This window comes from Bombyx mori, chromosome 25, assembly GCF_030269925.1.
Source record: "Bombyx mori chromosome 25, ASM3026992v2".
NCBI classification, from domain to species: Eukaryota; Metazoa; Arthropoda; class Insecta; order Lepidoptera; family Bombycidae; genus Bombyx; species Bombyx mori.
In genome coordinates, this window is record NC_085131.1 from 10363533 (window position 1) to 10375479 (window position 11947).

An 11947-nucleotide genomic window follows, 5' to 3' on the forward strand; every position below is an offset into this window, starting at 1 on the left:
AAAAAACATAAAAAATAAAAAATAATGTGTACTCGTAAAAAAAAGATTAAGAATTAAATCAATTATCGATTTTATAAAAAAATAATTGATATATGAATTTCATGTAATTATTTTTCTTTATACTGACAACACTGAATTTAATCTGACTGACTGAGACTTTTTGGCGGGAACGCGAGGAGTGAAGTTGTGTGATTTATTTTATTTTGTCTAATTAGTGTTTCTTCAGGTTTAAATGTGTAATAACGGTGGTTTATTAACTGTTTAGTACCTATCTGTGTAAGTGCACAAATGTGGGAAAATGAAACAAAGCCACTGAACGTAACTTCTCGGCATCTTCTAAAAAGTCCACTGAAAAAATCTCAATAAATGACCACCATTTTACTGAGATTATATTTCATCCCATATCATCTCATCTCATTTCATTTCATTTCGTTTTCATTTCACTTCATGCCATGTTTCATAATAATCAACTTCATTTCATTTCATAATATCATTTTCATATAAACAAGTTACGTGTATCATTAAAATAAGACTTGACCTAAAGGTCTTAGTTACCAGGTCATCAAATCCCTTAAAAAAAACTGACTGACTGACACTTCGCTTCGCTTGCTTGCTGCTTGTGTTGTGCTTGCGTTCAAAATTGTTGTGTTTTGATTTTTCTTCGATTTATTTTACTTTTATCAATAACGTTTCGTACTACGACTGAAAAACATTGTGTGAATTGTGATTTAACTTGACCGAGATTTAAAACCGTGTATTCTTGTGCTATTTTTAGATGATTTACTAATTGTGTATGAAGATGAAAAAAATATAGATATTTAAAGAAGTATGTGTGTGTTTTTATACCCGAATAACTACAAACTACAATTGGATAAAAATACATTAGGAACATCTTAAACATTAAGAAAAGAAAAGTTCTTAAAGTATCTCACAATCTGACACTTATTTATATAGAAAATTAACCTCAAAACAAAACTTTTTTATTTTTATTATATTTTTTATAATAGTGCCGTCAATTTCAATATATTTTTTAGATATCCAATACATTTAAGATTTTGAATCAGTCCAGTTTTATAGTAATTTTGATGTCCATCTTGGGCCCAGCACACATTGAGAGTGGGCGTTTCCCTTATTAATATTTTTTTTTTTCATTTCACAGCGCGATGGACGAGCTCACGACCTCTCTTGTTGTGAAGCGATTATAGGAGTCCATAGACAACAACATGACTACCGCAACTCATCCTAAGATTGTCGTCTATGTCTAATTGTGTTTGTATATTTTTACACGATTTTTTTTTTGGTGTACCTGCTGACGGCCCATCTGGTGCTAAGTGGTTATGGGAACTCATAGACATCAATAACATAAATGGGTACTTACGTATTAACGAGACCGCGGCAAAAATTCTATTAAAAAGCCGATAAAAAGCAATATTTATGTTTTTATGTAATAGCCTATCTTTTGGTTTTCTTATTGTTTGCTGATTTTTGAGCTTAAGTTTGAATCCGCCTTATCTCCGGCGCTGCGGCAAGAGCAGCCCTTCCGCACTCCCTCCGCGCCTCCGGTTTTTATATACACGCCAGGGGTAGGACAGACAAGACCAGGTGGAAAGTGGAGTGCTCTGATTCGCTTTTCCATATTTTTCGAATATTTATGCAATTTTATTACCAAAACACGAGCAATTTTACTATTGCTAACCATGAAATTTTTGGCGCGGTGGCATTAATACGTAAGTACCCGTAAATGCCGCAACCCACCTTGTTACATCGGTATTAAGACTTAGTTTTGTAGTACAGCGGCTGCCGCACCCTTCAAGCCGAAACGCATTACTGCTTCACGGCAGAAACATTCAAGATGGTGGTACCTACACGTGCGGGCCCACGAGACGCCCTACCACAAGTCAAAATTGTCGATTACAGATGTTATCAACAATAATATTATTCCATGATAAAGCAATAAGATCAGTTACTACTTCACCGTGGAAGTTTTTCGTGAACATTAACTTTCGTTAAGTAAGTCAAGTAATCAAACCATTACAAAAATTGTTACCTATCTGCGGAATTTGAAGACCGGCATAGTCATATCCATCGATACGTGTACACCGGGAATCTTACCTTTTAGGGCAACTCGACCTAAATATTTACAATATTTAAACAACTAATTTATTTTAGAAAAAAAATTAAACTGTAATTAATCAGTTACTAAACTAACTACTATATTGATTTTTTTATTCATTATTAGTGTTTCCGATAAAAAAATATGATTATTAACTAAACAAATAAATAAAATGTCTTCAAACTGTTTGTTGTAATTACGAATAGTATTATTTTATATTATTCTCGTAGTTTTAGTGACCAAACAACAGACTATATTCGTAACGAAAGTTGTAGATTTAATTTTTGTATAATTATAAAAATATGTATAAAATAACTTACTACAGTTTACTACGTAATAGAAGTTCAAATAAAGGACTCTTTGTCATCGTTGTAGCGAAGAATTGTTCCTTACTTAATGAATGCATTTTATCTATCTATCTATCTCTTAGGTTTATGGCGTTTCCTTTTAGATTTCGCCAATGTCAAGTGTATTTAATACTCTACTTTCTATAGCGGGATTCGTGAACGAGCAAGGTCACAGATATTCACTAAGAATTAAGTGAGTAGCTAAGAATGTATTTTTTCTGTTCTTTTGACAATGTTTATTTATTAATTCAACGTCAAACGTCAATTCAAAGACAATAACAACGCCAAAGTCAATATAAACGTCCTAACACCAGTAAAAATGTAACTCGAAAAACGTTACCATTTTTCGAAATCTCATAACCATTAGATTAAGTCGGACCATTAAAATTGTAGCGCAACGCAGGAGAGGAGGCCGAGGGGATAGTCCACTGTCCATAAAAGCCGACGAAAGGGTATCCAACATCCACGTTCTGGGTGTAACTAATTTTTAAACTGCTTTTTACTACTTCAAATGAGCAGCTTTTTTTATTGCATAGAAGGACGGACGAGCTCACAGCCCATCTGGTGTTAAGTGGTTACCGGAGCCCATAGACATCTACAGCGTAAATGCCGCCACCCAGCTTGATATATGAGTTCTTAGGTCTCAGTATAGATACAACGGCCGCCCCACCCTTCAAAGCGAAACGCATTACTGCTTTACGGCAGAAATGGGCAGGGTGGTGGTGCGGACTCGTGCGACCCGTGCGGACTCACAAGAAGTTCTACCACAAGTAATTACGCAAATTATAATTTAGCAGGTTTGATTTGATTACACGATGTTATTCCTCCACCGCGGAAGTCAATCGTGAAAATTTGTTAAGTACGTATTCCATTAGAAAAGTTGGTACCCGCCTGCGGGATCCGAACACCTTTGCATCGCAAGATACGAATGCACCGGAAGTCTTATCCTTTAGGCCACGACGACTTCTTCCATGGGGTTCCAACATCCACGTTGTAAATCAAACTAATTTTTAAACTACTTTTTACCGCTTCAAATGGGCAGCCGAGCTCACGGCCAACCTGATGTTAAGTCGATATTGAAAACAAGAGAAAACAGAACGAAAGCGGATGCATCGCTATTAATCATAGAAAATGACGGAGCGCATTGTGCCCGACCAACTCAAAATTGTGAAAACCTCTCCCTGGTAGTGCAGGCCGACTAATAACACAGCGCTCACACTTCTGAAAATGCCTGCAAGGGGGGTACCGTGTGCAGAAAAATACCAAATATGCACAATTAACAAAAATAAGCCTCATTGAAAATGTTCTTTATGCGGCTCGCCGAACGTTATTACATTAAAATTGAATTAAGTTTCCACTTGTAAAATTCGGTTACACTTCGCTGTTAGTAATCTAAACGTATATGAAATATGAAAAGGGCATCTTGTAAGTCACGTATACGTGATCCCATCTTACCTATTCCAGAAGCGAAGCAGCAACGTGTTCCGATTTGAAGGGCGGGATAGCCCTTGCACTACATAACTGGGACTCATAAGTCCTGAAGTCGTCGTAACTTAAAGGACGTCCGGTGCAGTCGTATCAAGCGATGCAACTTAATGATGCGACTAAGCGATACTTAACAAATGTTCACGATCGACTTCCACGGTGAAGGAATAAAATCGTCTAATAATAATCAGACCCGCAAAATTATAATTTGCGTAATTACTGGTGGTAGAATGTGTTGTGAGACCGCACGGGTAGGTACCGCCGCCCTGCCTGTTTCTGTCGTGAAGCAGTAATGCGTTTCGGTTTGAAGGGTAGGGCATCCGTTAGAACTCATTTCTCGAAGTTGGTGCCGGCATTTGCGTTGTTGATGTGTTCTGGCAACCAAAAATAAAAAAACAATAAAAAATATTTTATTTAAAATAAATTTTTAATAAAAAAACTGTCCTTTGCAATTACGAACATTAAGAAGAAAAATCTGTAATTTTAAACATTGTTCATATAAGTCATACGGACTGTCTTCTAGAATAGTCTAGAACATTGTTAACTCTAAAGCAAGACGATTCGTGATTTAAAGAACAAAAAAATATTTTAAGGAAAAAAAAACGATTTTCTGTTTTTTTTTTCATTTGTTTTTTAATGTCGGTACAGTTCGTGGAGCTTGACGATGACGCGGTCTGTAAGTGTGCGTGTTGACCGTTGTGTGTGTGTGTGTGTGTGCGACGCGCGTGACACTCTGCAACCGACGCGGACGTGATATATTGAGAACACTAAAAATCACCTAGGCATATATATGTACGTTAATAATACTAACCACGAATTACATAATGCGGCCTGAGTTTTTCGTTTGTGGACGATTTGATGTTCATCGTAACATCGGTGACCACGAAAACTAGTAATTGTTCGATTCTTTTCTTTTAGATCTTCTCTTTGTCGGAGTATTTATTATCTATTTAAAGTACATACATATTTAAACATAATATGTACTTAAGTATGTTTCTCAGTCTCTGGTGGCTATCCACATAACACAGGGAATCCTAAATTGGGGCCAGATGACCGTAAATGATTTATTATTATACAATTTTCATCGAAATCAAACAAACATAAAAAAAAAAGAATTCAGGATTTGCGATTACATTTTTTTGCCCACATAATATGTCTGAGTGTAGCCTCGAGGGGCTATTCTGGCTCCACGTTGACTGGTGGACGAGCTCACAGGGCTCATTTCGAGATGTCAGAAACAATACGGTCAAAATAATAAACCCCAAATTAAACAGTAAAAGTAGTTTGAATTAGTTGAGTACACCCGAAGAAGGTCATGAAGATGATTATGTATCTCATAGTACGTTTAGTTTTTGTTAATATTTCTTTTTGAATTGATGTAAAGAAATTAAAATCCACAAATAAAGGAATCAAAACTTGTTACGCGTCAACCTAAAAAAAAAAATACATTTTCTCGTGATTCAATTTATATGTAAAATAAACCTAGAAACCATATAGACTTATTTAGTAGGTTGATCCTTGATTTTTCTAAACTAACCCAAAAATATTTAATTTCTCTGCTTCGTCAGCCTCTGATCTGTTTCCTATTCATTACAATTGCACTATTTAAAACTTTGAATCAGATCGACAGTATTTTTGAAGACATCAGAACTGACAATTTTACGATGAGCGACGGTTTGATTTGTTTGCAGACTTTTTAACTTTGATCAGAATGAACTATAAGTTTTCCCGTCCCAGCCGGAATAGCCCCCTGGGCTACCGGTAATTAGGTAGGGTAAAAACATAAGTTTGTGTGTGTTAGCTAAAATCAATTAAATTTTGAAGTGAATTTGTCTGACATTTTTCTCATTAATAGGGTTACTTAAATAAGGAATACCTAATACTTTCGAATCCTTATTATAGAACTTTTTTTTTATGATTGATTGATTACTGGTTTCCCAGAGGCCTCTCCAATTTCACCAGGACAGGTGGGCGACAGCAAAGGCTCAGCCAGGAGGGGTCGGATTAGCTAATAGCTGCCCGAGCGCCTCCAAAGGAAACCTAACAACTCAAGAGTAGCTACTACGTGAATGAATCTACCACCGGATCGGAATCGCGACCCGCTAAGAAGATCCGGCGAGAAACTCATTGGGCTGATGTGTAGGTTAGGTCGCACGTCGAACTCTTTGCCGAGTTCGACGAGTACGGTTACCGGGGTTTCTAAGCCTGCGCCTAGTGTTAGAGCTGAAGGCGTCTAAGGCAGAGGTTATTGGATCTGATGTATCCGTAAGGATATGAGAACATAATTAAAGACCATTGTAAGGTACTGTGAGCCTATTAAAGCGTAATAGAAGTCACAAGACAAACAGTATTTTTTTAATACCTTTTTTTTTTTTTATTGCTTAGATGCGTGGACGAGCTCACAGCCCACCTGGTGTTAAGTGGTTACTGGAGCCCATAGACATCCACAACCGTAAATGCGCCACCCACCTTGAGATACAAGTTCTAAGGTCTCAGTATAGTTACAACGGCTGCCCCACCCTGCAAACTGAAACGCGTAACTGCTTCATGGCAGAATTGGCAGGGTGGCGGTACCTACCCGCGCGCACTCATGAGGTCCTACGTCTAATTTCAAGTCAATTAACTTTTCGCTAAACTTATACCGGTATTTTCATTTCGCATATAGATTTCGTCTCCCCGACCTATTGAAAGAAATGAAAGCATCACCTTACTTTGTCATTTAAAAATAAACCGCATTTGTACTACAGGGGACTAAAGAGAACGAGTACCCGACTTTGTTGGGGCGCAAAGAACAAAATATGATTGTTTTAAAATTTTAAGTTTTCCTATTCTAATATGCTCAAAACTGAATAAGCAGAATCGACCGGAAACATTAATCGTGAAATCATTTGTATAATACACAACTGCGCACGCCATCTCTGTGGCGCATAGAGGAGAGAAATAACGCAACCATGTACCTACATACGTATATTTTCGAATTTTACGCGTCCAATATACTACCCCTTGCCTCTTTCTGTGTGCGTGTAGTTTTTGCCGCGGCCGTGTCTCTGTCCGATTTAGTTTGGTACGTCAATATGCTTATGGGCTGCGGGATTGTGGACTCGTTCCGAGCTCAAGTGGTGGTGGTCGGTCGCATTGTGGAATGATAGTGCGGTCCACCCGCGGCCGCGTCATCGTACCGACTATCGCGTGTGTGTTAGAATCGTTCAAACTCCGACCCCCTTGACGATTACTGGCGGCCATTTTATTTTTCCATTGAATAATTTTTTATTTTGAAAATTAGCTCTAAATTGTTTAAGGGAGCCTTTTTACTCAATCCAAATTAATTTAGATCTGCTCCAGCAACTAAACTAGATTAACTCCGTTAGATCGTAACTACAAGCTCTTTTGTGAACTACATACAATAAACTATTATAAACTAGAAATAGGTACTCGGTTTTTCCAAAAAATTATGTTCCGCTTAATTAATTAATTACTAATTAGTACTATCTTTGTTTCATTATTTTTAACAAACATTTAGGGTGAGTGGGGGGAAGATGAAAAACGGGGTAACACAAAAAGGCATCAATAAAGACAGATTTTGTGTAATTTATCCAATGCAGGCAACATTCATAAGACATGCATTTTGTTACGTCCCACACCTCAATCGGCGCTTGTCCTTTTGAGGGATTGGTTGTGTGTTATAAGGGAATATCTACGCTATGAATTTTACGCGAGCAAGTCGGGTGTTTTAAGCTTACCCGGTGTCGTGTAACTTCATTTACGAGGTAGGTAGGTACGAGTTTTTGATGTGAAACATCTATAGCCGCACGTAAAACCGATTTCTGGCGTGGCGACGCATGCCGTGGCGACACGTCGCCATGCATATTTTATCATTATGACATATTTAGTTTCTATCACAATCTGTTCTTTTCTGCATATTACTTTTACAAAATAATGTCGATGTTTCACATCAGCTGTCAGTCACATTTTTTATTTGTATACATACTTATTATTTTTAACTGGTAGTTATGTTGCTATGTCTAAATATCGTTACATTTTGTGTTTTAGGATTTATTGTAACATTCCGTCTTTACCAGCCAATAATTGACGGGGTTATGATAAACATATATAAGTTTCCATCTTGCCCGTTTTTCAAAAGTCATACTAATGGTCTAATGTTCTCAAAATGTACTCGAAAAAATATTTTCTTTTGTTACAGCCATTATATAAATTGTCAGCGGCACAATTTCAGCTACTAGGTTTTTATGTTAATTTCATTCTTCTAATGAAATATGTACTCAACAAATGTTCACGATTGACTTCCACGGTGAAGGAATAACATCGTGTAATAAAAATGAAACCCGCAAAATTATAATTTGCGTAATTAGTTGTGGTAGGATCTGTTGTGAGTCCGCGCGGGTGGGTACCACCGCCTTGCCTATTTCTGTCGTGAAGCAGTAATGCGTTTCGGTTTGAAGGGTGGGGTAGCCGTTGTAACTATACTGAGACCTTAGAACTTATACCTCAAGGCGGGTGGCACATTTACGTTGTGGAGGTCTATGGGCTCCAGTAACCACTTAACAACAGGTGGGCTGTGAGCTCGTCCACCCATCTAAGCAATAAATAAAATATTTTTGTATATTATAAGAGAGGAAAAAAGAGCAAGCGGGTCACCTGATGGTTAAGTGATTTCACCGCTACCCATAGACACAAGAAACAACATGAGTGTTACTTGTGCGTTGTATAAGAACAGGGTTCATAGGAATGGGAGTAAGTAGGAACTTAAAGAAAGGGGAAATACCACCAGACACTCGCTAGTAAACGCAACATCACAGCATCTAAAACAATGCAACGTCACATCGGTCTATCTATCAAACGTCAACATTCGGCCTTAAGGAAAAGGAAAGTGCATCCGGAACTCTCACTTACCAGACGAAACATGGCGGCCACTAAGAAGCTAACCACTTCACGCTGATTTTCTGCGAGACGGTATGTGTTACAGTGAACTGTAGACGTGGATCTACTACCAATTTTTTATTTATTAATGTAGGTATATATATGTTAGGGCGGCCCGAAATAAACGATTATTTATTTTATATATATATATATATATATAAAAATTATTATCTTAAAATTATCTTGGCATTAACAATAAAAGATTTGATATGACTGATATCTTTCATTTTCTATATAATCTTATCTGAGTAAAGTGAAACGTTTGAGAGCCTCTGGTTCAATCTTTCCCCGGCGAGGCAAGATTGAAATTATAAAAAACAAATAATTTATGTTGTCTGTGTTATTTGAAGGTATTTTGATATTATAGACAGTTCTGAAGTGTTTGGAGAGTTAAAATTGTAGCCTACTTACTGACTGTCAATATCGTCTGACATTAATTCGAACAATTTTAGAAATTACTTCGATCTTTGACCACCACCCTTTCATCTTTCCCCCTGTTTTTTTCTCTCGATATTGTATTTTTTTTTTATTTCATATAAATATAACAGGGATTTATAGATATGACATAAAAATATGCTCTTTGGACTTTATTCACTATAGATAATGATGAATATCTTTTAGCTTAAGTTAATAATATGTACTTTTCTACAATACTTCAAACACATCACTGCTCATTTCATCAAAAAACCGTTCGATCTCCCACTCATCCTAATGAAATTCGTAACATCTTCCAAAAACCATACGCATCATACAATTGGAGAGACAGCGCAGTGAATATAAAAAAAACAATTGCTTTCTTTATGTATTCATATTATATGTAAAAATTACAAATTCAAATTCAAAATCATTTATTTCAACTTAGATGTCAGTTTAACACACTTGTTGAATGTTAAAATATAAATAACAATGCTAACTCTACAACCGGTTCCAAAAAAAGCTACAGTCCTGAGAAGAACCGGCGAAACAAACTGAGCGGGCTTTCTTTTTCTTTTGTTTTTTCTCAATTTTTTTTTTAAATAAGTAAATATATTTACAATAAACGAAAAAACAAGTTAAAAAATGCAATTAAAAATAATAATAATAATAAAGAAAAATGAAAAGGCCAGGAGCGAACGCCTCATTCCCACGTAGTGCCATCTAGTAAATAATCCTTAACTTTATAATATGCTTTGTTGCACAAACGTTCCTTGACAGTTTTTTTATATCTATGAACAGGTAGTAATTGAACGTTTTGTGGGATCTTGTTGAAAAGTTGTACACCCAGCCCCCTAAAAGGGTTGCTTATTTTCTTAATTCGAGCCGCCGGCAACGCAAGCCTATGTTTGTTCCTAGTGTTCACATTGTGCAAATCGCAGACTCTGGGGAATTCTTCAATGTTTTTACGCACGTACAATTAATTTTCAAAAATGTATGGGACGCTAAAGATAGAATTTTGATTTCTTTTTAAGCCTGTCCCTCAAGGATTTCTTCGGGTGCATATTATAAATAGCACGAATAGCCCTCTTCTGCAGGATGAAAATCGTTTCGACATCGGCAGCATTGCCCCATAGCAAAATGCCATAGGACCAAAAAGCTTTTATCAGAATACAAATTAAAATCGCCTAAATGTGTGAACAAGCTCATGGCCCGTCTGGTGCTATGTGGTTACTCACTAAGTGAATGCCGCCACCAATCTTGAGACATAAGGTCAGATTTCCAAATGTACTATTTATTAGTTATCATCATTCAAATCGTAATACATGGCTGCTATGCGGCAAAAAAGGCTGGATGTACCATTTTGGTACCACAAAAAAATCCCAAGCAAGATCTGGTAAATACCCTAGTCTTTTACGATATCAACACGAACCTATCACAACAATCTTACGAATACGGAGAGCGAGCAATCAATTGCGAAAAGAAACAAAAATGAACTCACTGTACAGAATTTACCATCGCGGTAAAGACGCTGAATAATGATTTATCGATATTGTCCCGTTGGAGTAATTCGCATGAATTTAGGTTTTTATTTTTTATTGCTTAGATGGGTGGACGAGCTCACAACCCACCTGGTGTTAAGTGATTACTGGAGCCCATAGACATCCACAACGTAAATGCGCCACCCACCTTGAGATATAAGTTCTAAGGTCTCAAGTATAGTTACAACGGCTGCCCTACCCTTCAAACCGATACGCATTACTGCTTCACGGCAGAAATAGGCAGAGTGGTGGTACCCACCCGCGCAGACTCACAAGAGGTCCTACCACTAGTAATTACGCAAATTATATATTTGTGAGTTTCATTTTTATTACACGATGTTATTCCTTCACCGTGGAAGTCAATCGTGAACATTTGTTGAGTACGTATTTCATTACAAAAATTGGTACCCGCCTGAGATTCGAGCACCGTTGCATCGCTCAACACGAATGCACCGGACGTTTTATCTGTTAGCCCATGACGACTTCAAAAAGTTGAACCCGTCGAAAACACAGGACATTGTTGTCAGTAATTCAAGAATGTGTTCGAAAATTAAATAGTCGCAGCTTCCGGTTATTTTATTTGACGGCGTACAAATTCCTATCAGTGATACTGTGAAAAATTTGGGAATCTCAATTCATAAAAACTTATTGTGGAACGCACAGATAAAAGGGGTTAGTCGGAAGGTGTTTCCATCAGCTGAATCTTTAAGACGGTTACGAAATTTTCTTCCAGCCGCCACTAAAGCTGCGCTTGCACAGTCTCTCCTTCTTCGAATTCTTGACTACCCCGATTCGTAATACTCGTGTCCTTTCTTTACCATATTGTATTCTTTGTACCCTCATACCTCAAAGAACGACCCATATCTCAAAGACCGTTTCGAGTTCCAAGGTATTTTATGTATTACTAGCTGTGCCCGCGACTCCGTCCGCGTGGAATAGCGACTTTGGGCAGCAGTTTTAGGACATATCTTTTGGTTTATAAGCACCGTCATTTAGGTATTTAGAAAAATGTAATTTAAAGTAAAGCTTCTCTATACACGACGTAGACGTATAGCCATCGGGGATCAAAGCATACAGGTTGCTAGGATTGCTAGCATGTGACAGAGCTA

The 11947-nt window shown here is 37.2% G+C and overlaps 1 long non-coding RNA gene across 1 annotated transcript; it reads left to right on the forward strand.

Moving 5' to 3' along the window:
- Positions 1 to 466: 466 nt before the first annotated feature.
- Positions 467 to 2309, forward strand: LOC134201432 (uncharacterized). The gene is made up of 2 exons (XR_009976723.1): positions 467 to 826; positions 1160 to 2309. It is a non-coding gene; the product is annotated as an uncharacterized LOC134201432 (long non-coding RNA).
- The last annotated feature ends 9638 nt before the right edge of the window (positions 2310 to 11947 follow it).